Consider the following 18,833-nt stretch of genomic DNA (forward strand, 5'->3'; position numbering starts at 1 on the left):
CTGTTGTACAACAATGCAAATATACTTAACACCACTGAACTGTTCACTTAAAAATGGTTAAGGTGGTAAATTTACTGTTACATGTTTTTTACCACAATTTAAAAACAACTCATTTGCATGGAGGGATTGTATGTGTATGAAATTATCTGTAATGCATATGATATCACACAGGAAGTCGAGCCAGGCCTGAGAAAAGCTGATTTCTCAGTGAAGAATAGTTTCAGGCAAGAATAGGATAGTATTTGAATGTGAAACCTGAAGGGCGTGGTAAGAATTGAAGATACATCTGACTGACATAGATATATTAGTGACCTGAAAGGGCTATTGGGTAAAAGAGCACAGAGAAAATCTGCACAAAAAGCAATACTTTTGTGATCCTTGGTTAGTTATGAAGGACAGGATTGGTGCCTGTTATAGTAAAACCTAGAGGAGTCTTCTTTTCTTACATCTACCAATTTTCAATAAATATGTGTCCTCATCACTGTTCTAAACTTTGTTTCAAGTCTTAACTATAATTTCTCTTACCCCTAAATAGTATGCTTTTAGGTATTGCTTTTAGATGGCTTGTAATTTTTTTTTTAATTTCATTTCACAGTAAGTAGATAATTGATAGCTTTAAGCCTGGTAGAAGAAAAGAAGAACCAACATTTTCCCTTTAATTTTTCAATAAATAGATTAAGTTAGGAATCTGATACAGTTAAATGACTTGCTTGAAATTTCTCAACTAGCAAGTGGTGGGGCTGGGATTTATAGGCCATTATTGTCCATGGTTTTTCCTTTTATATGCCCAAGGCAACCACATTAGTTGTTAAAGAAGTGATAATCTTTTTTAAGTTCAATTATCTTGGAACTAAGCACATTTTGATTGTATTGTCACTATTTCCTTTTCTAAATAAAAGAAAATTAATTATAGTTTTCACTGCCATATATTCTGGCCTTCACTTACTGATTTTTTTCCTCTACCTTCTTTCTTTCCCTAAATAGACTGTCAGAACGCTATGACCAGGAGTTATTCCAAGGCTAGTCTTGTGGAAAATCATCTACATTCTAGCTGGAGTGTAAGCTACAGAAACAGAATTTAACAGTAATTCAGTGTAATAATAAAGTCACCTGGGGGAAAATGAGGGGATTCAGTAATGGCATATTGTAACTATGATTATTACCAGCAGATATGGTCAGCTCTGTCTCTGCAGTTAAAAAGGAAAAAAAAGCTAGACGACCATATCATTGGAAACTACAAACTGACGTATCCATATGTCTCATTACCCTTTGAATTCTTCTTTGATGAACACTGAGTGCCAGTTTTTTTTCCTAATTTAAGAATTAGAACTTCACAAAACCATTCAAGAGCTATTCAAGTGGCAATGATCATAAGAAAAATAAATCATGTTTTATTTAAGTTGATTTGCGCTTCTAGCAGATGAATATTCACTTATGTTGTCATGTCATGTATATGTTTACAACATTTATTGAGGTAAAATTGACATTAAATCCACTGCATATATTTAAACTTACAATTTGACAACTTTTGTCACAAATATACCCTAAAAATCATCGCCACAATCAAGAGAGTGATCATATTCATGCTCTCAAAGTTTCTTTGTTTTCCTTTTGTAATTATACCCACCAGGCAATCACTGGTCCACTGTCTGTCACTATAGAGTTTTAACAATCTAGAGTTATATATATGAAGTTGTATAGTATATATCGTTTATTTTGGCTTCTCCAATCAGCATAATTATTTTGATGGATGAAACCAAGGCACAATCCATAAATAACAAATTGATAAATTGGACTTCATCACAATTAAAAATTTCTGCTCTTCGAAAGATAGCATTAAGAGAAAGAAAAGACAAGCCACAGACTGGGAGAAAACATTAATAAATCATATACCTTATAACAAAACTTGCATACAGAATATATAAAGAACTCTCAAAATTCAATAATAAGAAAACAAACAACTTGGTAAAAATATTTGAACAGAAACTTCCACAGGAAAAATAACATAGCAACAAATGGATGAATGTTCAACATCATGAATCACTAGAGAAACACAAATTAACACCCAAGCATATATCATTGCACGTTTATTAGAATGGCTAAAATTCAAAACACTGAACACACCATGTGTTGGTAAGTATGCGGAAGAAGTGGCACTATCATGTTCTCCCTTTGAGAGTATAAAATGGTATCCTCATTTTGAAAAACAATTTTGCAGTTTATTTTAAAAAAATTAAACATTTATCTACCATAGGGTCCAGCTATTTCACTCTTTGCTATTTACTCAGCAGAAAAGAAAGCATATATTCGTACAAAAATTTATACAAAATTGTACATAGCTTAATTTGCAACAGACGAAAACTGGAAATAATTCAAAGTCCCCTCAACAGGTGAATAGATAAAAAATTCTGGTATATCCATGTAGTGGAATAGTACTCAGCAATAAAAGTAATGGATAACTGATACACAACAACTTCAATAGGTATTTTTCATAGTCAGCAAGGAAATTTGTTTTTTTTTTTTTTGGTAAAAAACACCAAGGATATGTAAGTGAGAATGAGGTAAATATATTTTATTAAGATTTTCACATTTGGCACTTCAAAAAAGGTCAATTTTGGGGCCGGCCTGGTGGCATAGCATTAAGTTTGTGTGTTCTACTTCAGTGGCCTGGGGTTCTTGAGTTTGGATCCCGGGCGCAGACCTACATACCACTCATCAAGCCATGCTGTGGTGGCATCCCACATATAGAATAGAGGAAGACTGGCACGGATGTCAGCTCAGGGACAATCTTCCTCAAGCAAAAAGAGGAAGATTGGCAGCAGATGTTAGCTCAGGGACAATCCTCCTCACCAAAAAAAAATAAAAAATAAAAAATAAAAAAGCCAATCGTAATAATTCCAATGTGTATACGTATAGTAAGAATCCCTCCATAGTGCATCATATATGCTCTGAGACAATGTATTAAGGTTATGCAATCCAAATTCCAAATAGCTATCCAGTTGATGTTTCATATTGACCCTCATATCTCATACAATCTGTTATGCTTGACAGACAACCGCAAAAACAATTGTTATTTATTTTATTATTCTCTAATAGGAGATGAGGTAGGTAGACAGTTTCATCTAGATCATCTTTTTGACATCTCTAAAGATATCCACTTCATAATCCCCATTTCATACTGAAAACGGCACATGAAAAAGCACATAGCAATTAGGGTCATTTAAACCTCACAGGCAATAGAAATGTATGGTTTTGTAGTAATATTCGGGCTTGCAGACTATGTTGATATTTAGTTGCTGAAAGTAAGAATGGTATTAGCTAAACATCCAACTCAGCTGATTTAAATTACAAAGAGACTATATTAGCACAATAATAGCAACCCATATGTAGAGATGATTTAAGACAACCTTATATGTAGAGCTGCCTTAAAACATGACCAAATTCGTGTGTGCAAACAGTGCCTCTCCGTTATGCTTTCTCTGTATTTCAGACTCTCCACAGTCAATGGCAAAGAAGACAGCCAGCAACTCCAAGTAATATTCTATCAGCTTTACAACCATACTGGGGGAAAAAATTATTCTTGGTCAAGAATGCCACGAGGTGTTTAATGGCTCCCATTGGCTTGATTTGACTCCACCCCTTAATTAATCATTTTGGTCAGAACGATGTGTTATCTCATCAAATAGACCTGAGTAACTTGATATATCTGAAGGCACAAAATGGCCACAGTCCCTATTGAATCATAGGAAAATCAAGGAGCTGTTAAAGAGAAAAAAGAATGGATGATGGGCAAATGAAAACAACAGGTGTCCACTAACAAATGGGTTAGATTCTATAGAAGGAAATTATCATTCTCCCTCTTGTAGTTCTGCCAGGAATAGTGGAAGAGTGGTGTGGGCAAGACAGTTACTAGCAATTTGACAGGTAAACTAAGGCAGATTGCTTCTATTGGAAGGGTGACTATACTAAAGATTCATGATCCTCAGATGTCTTTAGGTTTTCCCTGACAGTATGATTTGTTTAGGATGCAACAAAATTCCAGTGGTCACCGTACAGCATGATATTAGTATATGGTTGAAGTAGGACACAGCTACCTGTGGTGCTCCTGTAGTTCCAATGAAGGATTCAGAATGAACTAGACCCCAAAGAAATAGAAAACCTCTCAGGGGTCACACATGTGTGTCTTTGTGGGTGGGGATGGAACAGAAAAACGAGTGTAGATATGTGAGAGAATTTTCCATGGGATAATGTTTTTATTTGCTTTACTTGGATAAAGAAAGATTTTTGTGCCCTACTCCCTATGTGTAGGTCTAAATCTAAACCACAAGTATATTTTATTTAAAATATCAAATGAATTGCACTGGTCACTGAAACTCACCTGGAAAGAAAGTTTTGATTTACTTAAATATTTCCTAAATGTATATGCAGTATGTATATCCTCAATCTGCTGATTACAGTTTAGGAAGAAATAAATGGAGAGAAAGCCCACACTTCTGATGTACTAGTAGGGGAAGAAAAGACCTGGTAAAGAGAAGGTTTGCTTCAGATGAACAGAATGAGAGAGAGGGTACCTAAGATGAATAACACTACTTTCATTGAATAGACGATTCTTAACCAGCCTTTTGGTTCCAGTTTCTTAAGGATGGCCCTCTAGCTGATTGCAATCAGAAAACTAAGGATTTTGAAAACAGAGATTTTATATTAAATTGTGATATGTAAAAGCACCTTTTTTAGTAGCTATAAATTCTCCTAAAATGCCTGCTGGCCACAGTTCCCTTCTGAGAAAAGTGGCTGCATGGTTTCCATGCATAAGTCTGCATTCTTCAAACATGTGCTCCACTCCATTGTGACTAGGTTGATAAAAGCATAGTGATTGTGTGTATGAAAGTACTCAGGCCACTTCTCAATAAAGAGCAGTCATGGGCAGGTGCTTTAAACCTTCTTGGATCATTGAGCTGGGCCAGAACACAAAGGGATAGTCAAGCTTCAAAGATTAGCTAGAATTTCTCTCCAACAAGATTCAACGTTGCATTTACTTCGCATCACTGGAACAAACGAGCAGAGCAAAGGTTTCCATTAGGAGGCCTAATGAGAGACAGCTGCAGTTCGTCTACTTCTTATGTTCTCCAAGATGCACCAGGAAGGAACAAGGAGAGGACTCTGAGCTGTGACCTGCGGCCTTTATGACGTTAGGCTTTGGGTGCTCTGCGTCCACACTCAGGACTCTTAATTTGATACCTTATGAGCTTATTCTTTGCTGAGCCACAGACACGTGCCTCTGCGTTCTATTTCCTTGGTCTAATTCATATCGAATCCTTCATTGGAGCTACAGGGGGATCATAGGAAGTTGTGGCTTCTGCAATCATCTAGTAAGATCACGTACTACCGTGACCTCTGGAGTTTTGTTGCATCCTGAATGGTGGTCAGGTTTCGTGGGCTTTGAGGTTGTGGCAGCTGAAATGATTTTCTGTGCCCTCCACCTTCTCATACCCTCTAGTCTGCTAGCATGTTACCTGTATTCTAACCTGTTTCCTTTACTAAGTAACATTTGCATTTTTTTCCAAAAATTTCATTGGACAATAGAAATTTATTATGGAAATCATTTTTACTGAGAGGAGTTTAGTAAATCAGCTTTTTAAAAATAGGAGTTTAGCTTATGTCTATCTATAAAACCTAAACATCACAGAGTTTTCTAATGAAATTATGATCTTAGAGACTTACTTCTCATATCACCCTAGTGCTTTCTATAACACAGCATCACCAATACAATTTTCTCACCTGATGGCATATAGGAAGCCTGAATTTAGAAAAGCCCAGAATAAAATCAAATAAAATAGTAAAATACACATTTACTTGGAGGTTTCCATAATTGTTTCTGGCAAAGCTAAACAGAATAAACTAGTATAGTATTTTTAGTTGTTTGAAAACACTGTACATATTCCTATCCCTCTTTTTTTATTCTTAGACATACATTTCACTTCTTTGGAAGAACATGAAATGTAAATTTAGGCCTCTGTCCTTGTAACTTCCTATTTCTATCCCTACCCACTCACTTTCTTTTAAACAGGCATCTTTCTGATGAGCCATACTTTAAAATATGTAATCCCATTGCCTTAAGTCTTCCTAATTGCAGAAGCTTCAAATTACTGTTCTCTCATATTTAGAATCTGTCTTCCTTAGAAAGTTACCCATTTTTTGGTCGTTAGTTTTTCAAAGCTCCTCCAGTAGGGAGAGCAGTTAACAACACAATAGGGAGAAACATGAGGCTCTTGCCAAGGAATATGTGCTCCTTTCTCTAGTACAATGACTACTTACATTAGGGGTTGGGGAGAGTTGCAGAGACCAAAAAGATGGGCTTTGTGTTCTGGAAAAATCTCCTTTGTGAATACAATGTCACTCACAATCATGATTGCTAAAACATTAATTCTATCTAGTATAGATCTACACATAGCAAGGCTATGGGTCAGGTCTTTCTTTTATGTAAACACTGAGTTTCCTGAAAGAGTTATACTCCTTCACTTAATTATTCCCAATATGGTAGCGATTTTTTTCATATGTACTGTTTAATATGAGACAGATATTTTTAAGTTTTAAAAAAAGTATATGCACAAAAAACAGATTTTAAGTTGAATTGAAATGCACTAATATAAAAAAAGAGGCATGCATACATGCATCTAAATATTTCAATAATATAAATATAATTATTTAGTTTGAAGGCAAGCATTAAGGAGCAGATTGGGAAATGGGCCATTACCATATTTTCACTAAAGCATAAGAATGTGTCACCCAGGAAATTGACATAGTTGCTTAAAATTATTCTAAACAGTCCTTAGGAAATATTTTAGACATTCTTCAAAGTGGTTATTGCCGGATATATAAGAGGCCTGTTATAGATTCTGTGTTGCCTTATTGTCTGAATACGTGACTCTCTACATTGACACCAAATTGCTCTCTTGTCAACATGTAAAAGGATGGATCATTTTATCTCCTGCGTGTTGAAGTTTCAAATCCACGAAGCACAGGCCATCAGTCCTTTGAGGTGATTATGATGCCTCAAACCTGACAGCTTGCCTGACAGCTTTCACATAGTCCCGAAATCAAATTGTTCCTGCTTCTATTAGAAGAAGGCAGGTGCATAAAAACTAGAGGAAGAAGAAGGTAAATAGAAAAGAAAATGATCTTCACATTCAGAGTAATTATAAAAAGTTGTTTCCAGGGCAAAGTGTAGATATTGGTTTTGCCTTTCCTAGTGATGTACACAGATGAGACAGAAAGAACACATATGGGTCCAAGGTTTGCCAGGAAAAGGAATATCAGGAGAAGCAGATGGCAGTCCCACTGCCATATGGCTACTAAGGAATGGGCCCATGTTCTGGAACATTGCCATAAGATCAAACTAGAAATATTTTCTTGCTACTATTTTAAACAGCACAGAGAATGAATACATAGTTTGTTCACATGAAAAGTCATTAGAAAAATATGACAGGAGTACTCTATTATATGCATCTCCTCTAACTGGCTCTTTGACTTATAAAACAAATCCAAAAGGATCAAATTTATGAGGTTTCCTTGTTTTGGATACAAAATTATATGAATAATACTGCAGATTTTTTTTTAAACTTCAAACCAAAAATCTCATTCATGGAGGTGGTTCAGAATATTTTTGGAAGCTTATATTATACCTATGGCTTAGATCCAGTATTTCCAGTGATTACAATAATAAATAAGCTAAAAGTCACTGTGAAGGTTACCAGTTCTCGTGTTAGCCTGATGTAAAATGACAATTGTAAAATTTTAAAAAATTTTCTCTAGTTTTATTGATATAATTGACAACATATTAACAGATAACATTGTATTTAAGGTGTCTAACACAATGATTTGATATATGTACATTTTGTGAAACGATTACCACAGTAAGTTTAGTTATCATGTATCACCTCACACAGTTCCGCCTTTTTTTTCTCGTTAAAATGACAATTTAAAAGAAAGAGAGTGGTATAGTGGAAAGAGCTTTGGGTTTAGACACTGAAGAGAAAGGTCCCTGACCTGATAAGCCTGGCACAGCCATGACAACTTCGAAGAGTCACCTAATCCCTCCAAGTTTCAGTTTCCTTCTCTGGAAAGTGTTTCTATGTGATGTTGTTGAGAAAAAGCATGCAGTGAAGAAAAAAGCCCTGAGGTCACACAGAACTCTATTCAAATTCACCTCCTCCCACTACTAGCTTTGCTATTTTTTCTTGAAAGCTGCTAAAACTTTAAACCCAATTTCCCTATCTGAAGGAGGAAGAGAATGATATAGGACTCACAAGGCTGGGGTGAGAAGGGCTGGGGTGAGAAGTAAGCGAGAGAATTCCAGATGCCTCCGGGTTATGAGACTAAAGAAATGAGAAAGGGGATCTGCAGACAGCAGTATCCTCTCAGGCTGTAGGTTAGGAGTGACTGAAGAGGGGAGTGGGTCAACTACCGCACACCCTGGAAGCATCTGTTTTGCCCGAGAATGCTTTCTCCGATCCTGGGTAGAGTGGCTTTTAAATGACGTTCCCTGGCATGCGGATATATCCCTGGCTACAAGGTTCCTCTGGAACGACTTATTTCAAGTGGGCTAGAAGCTTCCCAGCTCTGGCTTCCCCAAGGCTTGATCCAATAACTCAAGCAGTCATTGTACCAGATTGTTAAAATAAAGCCTTGCATGGGCATGAGCAGAGGATTCCCTGCTAACCCCTTCTCCTCCGATGTGGCTTCCTTAACCCAATCTTCTAACTATGATATCATTATTTGTTATTGTTTTCTCTTTCCCCTTTTAATGATTCTGAAAATTTAACTAAAACGCTTGTCTCTGTGTATCTGAAAACTATTCAACAGCAATAATACATTAGATCATTGGGTTCTTTGTACGATCCTTTTCCCAGGTGTTTCTCATTTAATCCTTTAAGTAATCCTGTAGGGCTGGTAGTTTTATTCCCTCTCCCCCTAAACACATAAACCCAGACACGTGATACACAAAGTACATTTAAGTATTTATAAGATATAATCAACAACAAATATTCAGTGAGTGATGAAACTGGGAGAAATAACAAGCCATCTAATGAGAATGTGCATGTCTTTCCATAATATTGATAAAGGCTGATATTAGTTTGTTTACTTCGTAGATATTTGCATTGAGTAAGCACGTGTAAGAAAATTTTCTACATTATTCTTCCAAGTTTTCTTCAAAGGTTACAGATCCACAATTACACAAACCATGTGGAAGTGTAACTCTTCTCCTTTAATATTGTTTCTAAGTATCTGGTAATACAGATAGGAAATTTTATTTAATAGGCGTTGTATGTGGAAATAAACTCCCAAGAGAGAAGAGAGCTGTGAATGGTTAGGAAGGCAACCATTCATGTGTTTTTCCTCACAGAAAAACACATAAATGAATGAATAATGGAGATGAAGCCTGGAAACAATTATCCAATAAACTTATTTTTTTTAATGAGTGCACTTTTTTTTTAAGTTGACATCTATTATTATCTTTGTGGGGAAGATTGGTCCTGAGCTAACATCTATTGCCAATCTTCCTCCTTTTTTTTTCCCTTTTTTCTCCCCAAAGCCCCAGAAGATAGTTGTATGTCATAGTTGTACACCCTTCTAGCTGCTCTATGTGGGACCCAGCCTCAGCATGGCTTGATGAGTGGTGCATAGGTCTGTGCCCAGTATCCAACCCAGGCAACCCCGGGCGCTGAAGCAGAGCACGTGAACTTAACCACTATGTCACAAGGCAGGCCCCTAAACTTTATTTTTTAATTGGGTCCTGTGACATTTGAGAAAATGTGATAGGTGCTGAAGAATAGACAGAGCATAGTATACTTTCTCTGACCTCAGGACCAAAGCTTTTTAAAAAAAGAAAGTAGTGATTTGTTGTGCTAGGTTAAAACTTGATAGCATTTTGCTGAGTTTAAAAGTGTCACGAAGTAGGGCTCTGAAGCCCAGAATGAACCACAGGCCAGCTGGATGACCTACGACTCAACTTGTACTTACTAGTAAAGTGGGGCTGAGAGCAACCGCCTCACCTCTGACATGGGTTTTTATGTGCATATCAAATAAAGTATTCTATAAGAAAATTTTTTGAAAATGTTAATACAGTTTATTTAGATATATAGATTGTTTTTAGCCACTTCCTTAGTGATTCATAGGAAATGTGAGAAACTGAAATGAGTTAATCCGGGTTATCATTTTCAAAGCAGGAAAAATATAAATTATTCTTTTAGACCCAAGAGCAGTTATAGGAAAGTTGCCCTAGGGTAAACACATTGATGTAGGCAGCTAGGAGGAGTGGCTAGCAGAAGTGTGATCCCCAGGTCAGATCAGTAGGAAAGACAGCAGCATTTGTAGTTTGAGAAATGTATATACATTTTAAGTATAAAAAGGACTGAAATGCACAAAAGTAAAATCTTTTTTAGAAGGAAGCTACTTGGTCTTTGGGGGATTATATATTTTTGTTGAGTTGTTCTATCAAAGTGACAAGTTAAATTTGGGATTTAATTGAAAGTTACTCTCTTAATTAAAATGATGTTGGTTGTGGGGCTGGCCCGGTGGCGGAGTGGTTAAGTTCGCCTGCTCCACTTTAGCAGCCTGGGGTTCGCAGGTTCAGATCCCAGGCGGGTGCCCACGCACGCTTATCAAACCATGCTGTGGCAGGCGTCCCACATATAAAGTAGAGGAAGATGGGCACGGATGTTAGCCCAGGGCCAGTCCTCCTCAGCAAAAAGAGGAGGATTGGCATGGATGTTAGCTCAGGGCTAATCTTCCTCACAAAAAATAAAATATATATATATATATACATCAATGATGCTAGTTGCTGTAATAGATAAACCCCCAAATCTCAGTGAATTAACATAAGAAAAGTCTTTCTGGCTCAGATAAAGTCCAATCCAGTGTGTGCTGGGGAGGCTGCTGGGAGATGTGGAGGGGGCAGGGTCTTTTCACATGCCCAGTCAAAAACCTAAGTGGACGGGGAGCTGCCATCCTCACATAGTTTCCAAGGTGACTCTTGGTGTTATCACCAGTCCACTGACCAGGACGAGATGGATAGACGACTGCATGGACATTTTTTGTTTTACTTTGTTTGTATGTGTGGCGGAAGAAGGCATTTTAACTAAGAGTGGAAGACATCGTTTACCCGTAATCCACTGGCCAGAGTTTAGTCATAAAGACATATGACAAAGAGGATGAAAAATCAGATGTAGAGTGGCATGTCCAAGAAGTAAGGCCATGTAAACATCCAGCCATGCTCTGTCACACTCTGCCCTTCTGTTCACCAGGTAACTCTTTCATTGTTTTGCACTAACGCAGATCACACTCACCCTCTCTCCAAGGGATGTAGTCCCAAATCCCATTTAGTCACAACTGCTTCAAATCTACGTGCTGCTCTTTGAGCTATGGAGATCTGTAAATTCAAAGACAATTAACTGCTTTGTGCAAACATCAAGTAGAATGTGATACTTAGAAATTTTAGGGACGGAGATACTGCTCACAGCTTCAAATATGTGCTCTAATGTCTGCCATCAAAATGAAATCAAAACACAAACATCACTTAATTATTTCACAGCAAATCTAGGAAAGTTAGTGGATTGTTATCATTCTAAATAAACCCAAGTTTTAATAGGAAGACTAAAAAGCCATATGAGACTAGAGGTATGATTGGATGTCAATGCTTTCCTTTGACTACAGATTCTTTACCTTCACAAATTTTGCCTGTTTTTTTTTTTCCTTCAGTATCAAAGATGTGATATTCAGCCTTTAACTGGTTTTAAGAAATGCAATTACACCATTTTTCTATCTCTGATTCCAGAAACAACTGCAGATTTGAACGGCATTAGAGGGTGACAGACTGGAACTTATATAGGTTTCTGTTCAACTCTTTGGTGCAAAATCTCTCCTTTCCAATCTTGTCTCTCACATTCCCTCCAAAACTTTTCATTTGTGGTCTGAGTTCTTCATTGATTATGTGGAGCAGTTTACTTCTTCTCAACTCTGGCTCTCAAACTCACATATACAACCCTGTCAAAATCTCAGGAAAAATAAAAGATCCTCTGGTTAAGCATAGCCTCAGTGATGAAAAGAAAGCCGATTTGTAATTAAAATATTCATCTGTCACATACGCACATGCAATAATTGGGCACAAGAAAACTGGGAAGATAAATTGTAAAGAATCTTCACAGCCTCTTTTCTATTGGTTTAACATCAGGTAAACCTCCCTTACAGTGTAAAGTCACTTCAAATTATGTTTTAGCAACTTTAAGTGTTCTGGATCAAATGAATTTCTTTAGATTTTCCCAAGCCGGAACCCAATTGTCCCTAAAAAGTGATTCTTTCCAGGAAAGATAAAGGGACCCATATGCTAATCGCAACTCATATATCTGGATATGAATTTAAAAAAACATCAATAACCTCCTGTTTGAGGAAGCTGAGTAATTATTTTCATTTTTATTAGATGTAATAATATTCTGGTTATATTTTAAAAAGATGTTATTACTGATAGATACCGAACTACTTAATGATTAAATAATATGATACAAGAAGTAGCTTCACAATAATCACTGGGGCATGAGGAAATTGAATAAGGACGTGGATGAAGCAAGATTGGCCATTTGTTGTTCATTGTTAAGGCTTGTTGATGTAGTTCATAAGTGCATGGGAGCTCATTATGTTGTTATCTGTGGTTAATAAATACATGGGATTTCATTATGTTATTCTCTCAATTTTGGCATATGTTTTAATATTTCCATAATAAAAATTAAAAGGAAGATTCGCTCAAAGTCCAGATGTGTAATTATCTAAACATTCCAAAATTGATCTTTTTCGTATTCTCTCTTCTACATGCCACCGTGTGACAAACGGAATAACTGTCAGTCCAACGAGCAATCTGTGTCACTCTCATCGCAAACTGGGTGTTTTCTTGATGGTAATGATGATAATAATAGTAACAATGAAATTAGAACCAAGAAACCGTTGTCTTAGTTCTGATGTGACAACTGTGCGTCTCCAACAGAAACATCAAGGCCTGAAACAGCCTTACACTATTAATTTTCATTTTATTCCTCTCTAACCGTATTGCCAACCGAGTGGATCAGCAGGAATTGCCACACAGCAGAACTCACCCACTTGTCAGTTCTTCATCTTGCTTATTCGTGTCACTCATGGCCCAAAGCCCAGCTCTTACTCCAGTACAGCTGTTCCCAAACTGTGGATGAGCAGCAGTAGCAGCAGCACCTGGAAACAAATCACCAAAAATGTAGCAACTTAAAACAACACCCATTTATTAGCTCACAGATCTGTAGGTCAAAATCCATCAAGGCTGACTGAGTTTTCTGCTCAGGGTATCACAAAGCTGAAATCAAATTGTTGGCTGAGCTGAGTTCTTGTCTGGAAGCTCTAGACAGGAATCTACTCCTGAGTTCATTCTAGTTGTTGGGGGAATTCAGTTCCTTGCAGTTATAAGACTGCAGTCCCATGTCATTGCTGGTTGTCAGCTGAGCGCTGCTCTCAGCTCCAAGAGGCTACCCTCATGCCTTGCTATGGGGCCCTTTTCCTCTTTAAGCCAGAACAGTGCACCATAACCTTCTATGCTTCTAATTTCTCACTTGCTGTGTCTCTGACCTGTAGACCCAGATTTAAAATTAGGTAGTCTCAAGTCAACTGGCTTGAGACTTCGATGACCTCTGCCATAATCCCTTCTCAGCACCAACTAAATTAGTGTTTGAATTGAATCAGTTGGAGAAGGTGTATGTAGACCTGGGACCAGGCATCTCGGGGGCCATTGTAGAATTCTGTCATTCACACCCAGCAATCTGTGTTTTAACAAGCTCTCCAGTTGCTTCTGAAACATGCTGAATGTTGGGAACCAAAGCTCCAGCACTTAGTCCTCCATTCAAAGTGAGCAACGGTTCCAGTTTGCCTAGGACTTTCCCAGCTCCAGCACTCCCTGTATCCAGAGAAATCCCATAGTCCAGGGCAAACCCAACGGTTAAGGTCTCTAGCTCTATGCTTTTCATCCCTTATCCATCACAATAATAGTACCCTCTCATCTCATTTTCTTTTTAAACAATATGATAAAGGACTTTTCCTCAGTGGCTCACAGGTGTATCTGCATTTATTTTCTACCCTGGAGATATTTCACCCCATTGGCCATGGAATTCTCTTAAGTTAGCAGATGGATGCAGATAATATGCGATAGGACTGAAACTAAAACTAGTATTACCCTTGAAAAGCAAATTTCACTTCTACAGCCTCTTAATTTTAGAGCCTTACTTGAAATATAACTAATATTCCATTTCCCAAATAAATGAATAAACGAATGAATGAAGCCTGTGTACAACCGTAATCGCTCACTTGCTAAGAAAACCGTTACAACCCAATAAATGTCAGCTTTTTAGGACTATCCTAAAACATTGCAGAAATTGTGATAGTTGCTTTGTCTTAGACTCAAACTGATAAAAGTACTACTATTTGGAATTTCAGAAGAAAGAGAAATTTTCATATGCAACACCAGCAGTTAATTGTTTTGTTTAGCCATGACGTTATTTTTGCTTACTATTCATTGACCAAAGGAAGTTTTATAGCCATGCCTAACTTCAAGTGGCAAGGGAGGTCTCATTCCAGATGCCCAGAAGATATCACTGCCATTGTGTGTGTGCGTGTGTGTGTGTGAGAGAGAGGGAAAGAAGAAAAGAGAGTGAGAGAGAGAAAAAAGTGAGAAAGTGTATGTATGTCTGTGAGAAAGAGGAAATATCTCTTTTCTTTTTCAGAAAACCTAAAACTCTCCTGATACTCCCTTTTTTTTTTTTTTTTTTAGAATGTCAGAATGAAAATAAAAGAAAGTTTTTGATTCTGGAAAGTTTTGGGGGAATAGATTTCTACTTCCCTATTAAACATAATCAATAACCTAAGCTAGAAGTATGGACAGTTCAGTTATGGCTATTAAATTTTGTTTGACCAAGCCTAGAAAATGCTCTATCATTTTTGTTAAATATTACCTAATTATAGCTACTCTTAAAATTAGTGTATATCCATTAGTTACTTTTTAATCAAAACACTTAGAAAGGTTTCAGTCTAGATGAGATTTGGAAGGCTATTTATGTTTGTAATGTGGAAAAATAAATGTACAGATATGGAACTTATTAAAAACACCCAGAGGTTATTTTTGTCTCCTTTCCTTGATCTAAAAGACCATGATTACAATGGCTGAGACATCACAAGTTCTGGCTGATTCTCAAGTGGTTATATTAAAACATCTAATGCCATTCTTCAGGTTTTTTTTCAACTATCATTTACTATGCTATTGCAGGACTGAAAATGGAGAAACTAAAGGAAGAATTGGAGTTCAAGATCAACAGAAGTGCTCAGGGGTAGATTACAGCTGTCATAGGTCTACAATCTTTTCATTAAAAATAAATGAGAATCTTGTATGGGGCCCATTTAAAGGAAAGGTTTTAGTGGTAAAAGTGAGAGATAAGGTCAGGAAACTTCTATTGAATAGGCATTGAAGCCTCGAAAATCGGTTCCATTCGACTATGCAAATATTAGAAGAGGTATTTGGTCTGATTTAGGAAAGAGTTTAATGCCAAGCTGTTCTTTAATGAGAAAAAAAATTCCCTATCTCTACTGAATTCCAGGAAAATTGTTTTTTATTATTATATTAATATATATATTGCCTAGAGGTAGTATACCATGTTATTTTTAATACGGCCATTGAAAGCTGAAACACTTTTTAGAATGGCAAATATGTTGAGCTTGCTGTCATTATAGATGATGATTTTCCTCACAAAACTGACTCTAAAACTGAAATGAAGGGGAAACACTAATCCCTAAATTTCTTACATTTTTGGAAAGAGTATTTAATATAATAAACATGGTTGGGATAATATATGTATGTATAAGTATGTGTATCTTCATCTACATCCATCTATCTATCTATCTATCTATCTATCTATCTATCTATCTATCTATCTATCTATCAATACAAATCTTTTCCAAATGGTAGTATTTTGCTGTTGTTATTGTTGTTGGTTGGTTGGTTGGTTGGTTGTTTTCCTCAGGGACAAGTCTTGGCCTGACGTACATTTCAAAATTTTTTGGTGTGCTGACTGAACTGCACATTTAACCTGAAGCTTACAAGAAAACATGGACTATTTTCTTGTCTGCTGAATAAATGTCACCGAGTATCACATGAATCCTAGTTCAGCTTTGGAAAAACAGTACAGTTGATTTTGGAATTATGAATATCATGACAACAAAAAAGATACCTGTATTTTGAGCCAGACACTCAATGGAACTATCTTTGGTACTGGTTGCTCTTTGATGGGAGCTGTGGAATAAAAAGAAGAGAATCCCAAAAAAGATCTAGCTGAAAGAAGAAAGAAGGGAATTAGAAAGGATTTTCTTGAAGGAAGTAATGACAAAAAATTAGACTTTCCCAAGAACAGCCTCCACAGAGAGAGGATATGCGAAAGTAAATGACAGTCAGCATCCTTCCCAGATGTCTCTGGGGAGCATACCAAATGCAAAGAAGCCAGAGAAGGAAATTGGGAAAGAAGTTAGCATCTTATCTGCTCCTTCCTCCAAAGTTAATAAAAGGAAACCAGCTAAGATGTGGAAGTAAGTTCACGCAGGATTTTAAAGATTTGAAACTTCTAAGTGGACTGGGATTTATTAAATCCACTTTACCCTGACCAGATTCAGACTTTGCCCAGAGTTACCAGGCAGCAGTATTTTCTTCCCTAATCTGTATATAATAACAGAAGAATTATATCAGCTCTGGGTGATGCACTAAAAGGAATTTAATGTGAACAATAGAAGGTTCAGGCTATTTTATTCCTGAAGTCATTCAGTTTCTTTTCTCTACCCCTATGAAGAACAAGAACAGAAATTCACCACATTTGTAATTGGTTCGACATTGTTGGAATCAGTCACTACATACTAAAATTCTCTCAGCAAGTTCTAGAACTTTCATAATTTCTGTTAAAAGAAGAGAATGGACTCCCAAAATGATGACCAATCTTGAATAATATTCTTGGGGAGTAATCTGTTAAAACTGATTTTCAAAAGGTTTGAAGGTGGCTATGTATGATTTATTATGTTATGTCTCTGTTCCCACATGCTCTCTTAACTATTATTAATTAATTTTACGGTAAAATTTATTCTTCCGGTGTTAGTGCTTATAAGTCAAAATTTATTTATTTATTTATTTTTTGCGAGGAAGATCAGCCCTGTGCTAACATCTGGCAATCCTCCTCTCTTTTGCTGAGGAATACTGGCCCTGGGCTAACATCCGTGCCCATCTTCCTCCACTTTATATGGGACGCCGCCACAGCATGGCCTGCCAAGCAGTGCGTCGGTGTGCGCCCCTGATCCGAACCGCGGAACCCCGGGCCACTACAGCTGCACTCTTAACCGCTTGTGCCACCAGGCCATCCCCCCAAATTTTAATCTTCTGGTTATTCATAAAGTATTTTCACTCAGAAGACTCTGAAGGTAAAGGTTCTTTAAAATTAAAATATTCTATAAATTATCATTTAAAAATCTTGTATTTTATCACATTATTAAAATGTTAATAAAACACATTTGTATTATTTTGTAGTTCAGATGACTTCTTCTGCAACATCATTTGACAAAGGATGCCTTCTTCCATTATTGGGTATTTCTGTAGCATTTTAGAGATACAATCTATTTAACCTTGAATACAGAAACATATTTGCAAGAAGGACTAATAGTCATACCAATAAATTATTGGTTTACCATTGCAAGTTACATTACTTAATTTTAATAATGTTTATGCTTCTTCCATCTGAGATGCTTCAAATTTCTTGAATGCTTTCAGATACCGGCAATATATAAATCATGCATCTTTTATGAGATGAATTATGGGTATAGAATGTCTTGTGATCCTTTCTTAAGTCCATTACTGTGCTTAGGCTACATAGTTATCACAAATAATCAGTCAGAGAAAAGAATACAAAGGTGCAAAACAAACATTTTATATTTCATCCATTTCCTCTTTCCTAATAGATGAAAATTACTTGTTTTGAACTATTGGCCTTAAGCTTCCTCTAATAATCTTGGAACCCGGAATGTCCGTAAGAGGTTGGAGAGGTGAATGAGTGAGGTGGAGTGAAAAATACCGTGACATGTTCAGGCAATTTTTTTCTTGAGAATAAGGACGGAAAACCAAGCAGAGATGATTACGTATTGCTTTGATTTATTTCACTAAATGGCTATCACTATCCATTGTGGCTGTGCTTTGATCATTACTGAAATCTATGGAAACAGATAAGAAGTTTGAAGGACAACCAAAACTCTGGCTCACATTTTATTCTTATAAATATTATCCCAATATAAATGATAACAGTTGCTGTTTCTAGTCTCCTCTCATTATCCTTACTCTCTCTCTTATTTTCAATATGTTTTTTCTCAAAAAAAAAAAAAAAATCCTTCTCTCCTTTGGTTATTGCCAGAGATGGGTGGCTGACCATTGGGGTTGCTTATATATACACCTTTATAAAAGTCAGAACTGACGTATTGTTTTCTTACAATTCTATACTCTTGTATAGAACTCAATATTGGTTTCATGATGCCACTTATCTTTTCAATTACTTAACTGATGCTTAATGGTTTCCTGACATTTTCTCTAGAAATAAATACAGGAAGAATAAAAGAACAAGTTCCTTGGTATCAAAGACTCCATTCTGATACTGCAAGTGTAACCAATAAAATATTATGAGATGAGATTGCCGAATTTTAGGGATTATCTGAGAAATGAGAATTTTGACTGAAGAACTATATTTGAAAATTTT

General features: G+C 36.5%; 1 long non-coding RNA gene across 11 annotated transcripts in view; it reads right to left on the reverse strand.

Annotated features, from left to right (window-relative positions):
* The window catches only part of LOC131393918 (uncharacterized), a 121,528-nt gene that overhangs the window by 46,786 nt on the left and 55,909 nt on the right, over positions 1–18,833 (reverse strand). For 8 of the 11 annotated variants that reach the window (XR_009216012.1, XR_009216009.1, XR_009216007.1 and 5 more), the window contains 2 exons: positions 16,287–16,348; positions 13,143–13,254 (listed from right to left, as the gene is read on the reverse strand). This is a non-coding gene — a long non-coding RNA (uncharacterized LOC131393918). Of the gene's footprint in view, positions 1–9,570; positions 12,053–13,142; positions 13,255–16,286; positions 16,349–18,833 lie in introns of those variants that run through there. The other 3 variants (XR_009216014.1, XR_009216011.1, XR_009216016.1) reach the window with 3 other exon arrangements.

This window comes from Diceros bicornis, chromosome 29 (genome assembly GCF_020826845.1).
Source record: "Diceros bicornis minor isolate mBicDic1 chromosome 29, mDicBic1.mat.cur, whole genome shotgun sequence".
Taxonomy (NCBI): domain Eukaryota; kingdom Metazoa; phylum Chordata; class Mammalia; order Perissodactyla; family Rhinocerotidae; genus Diceros; species Diceros bicornis.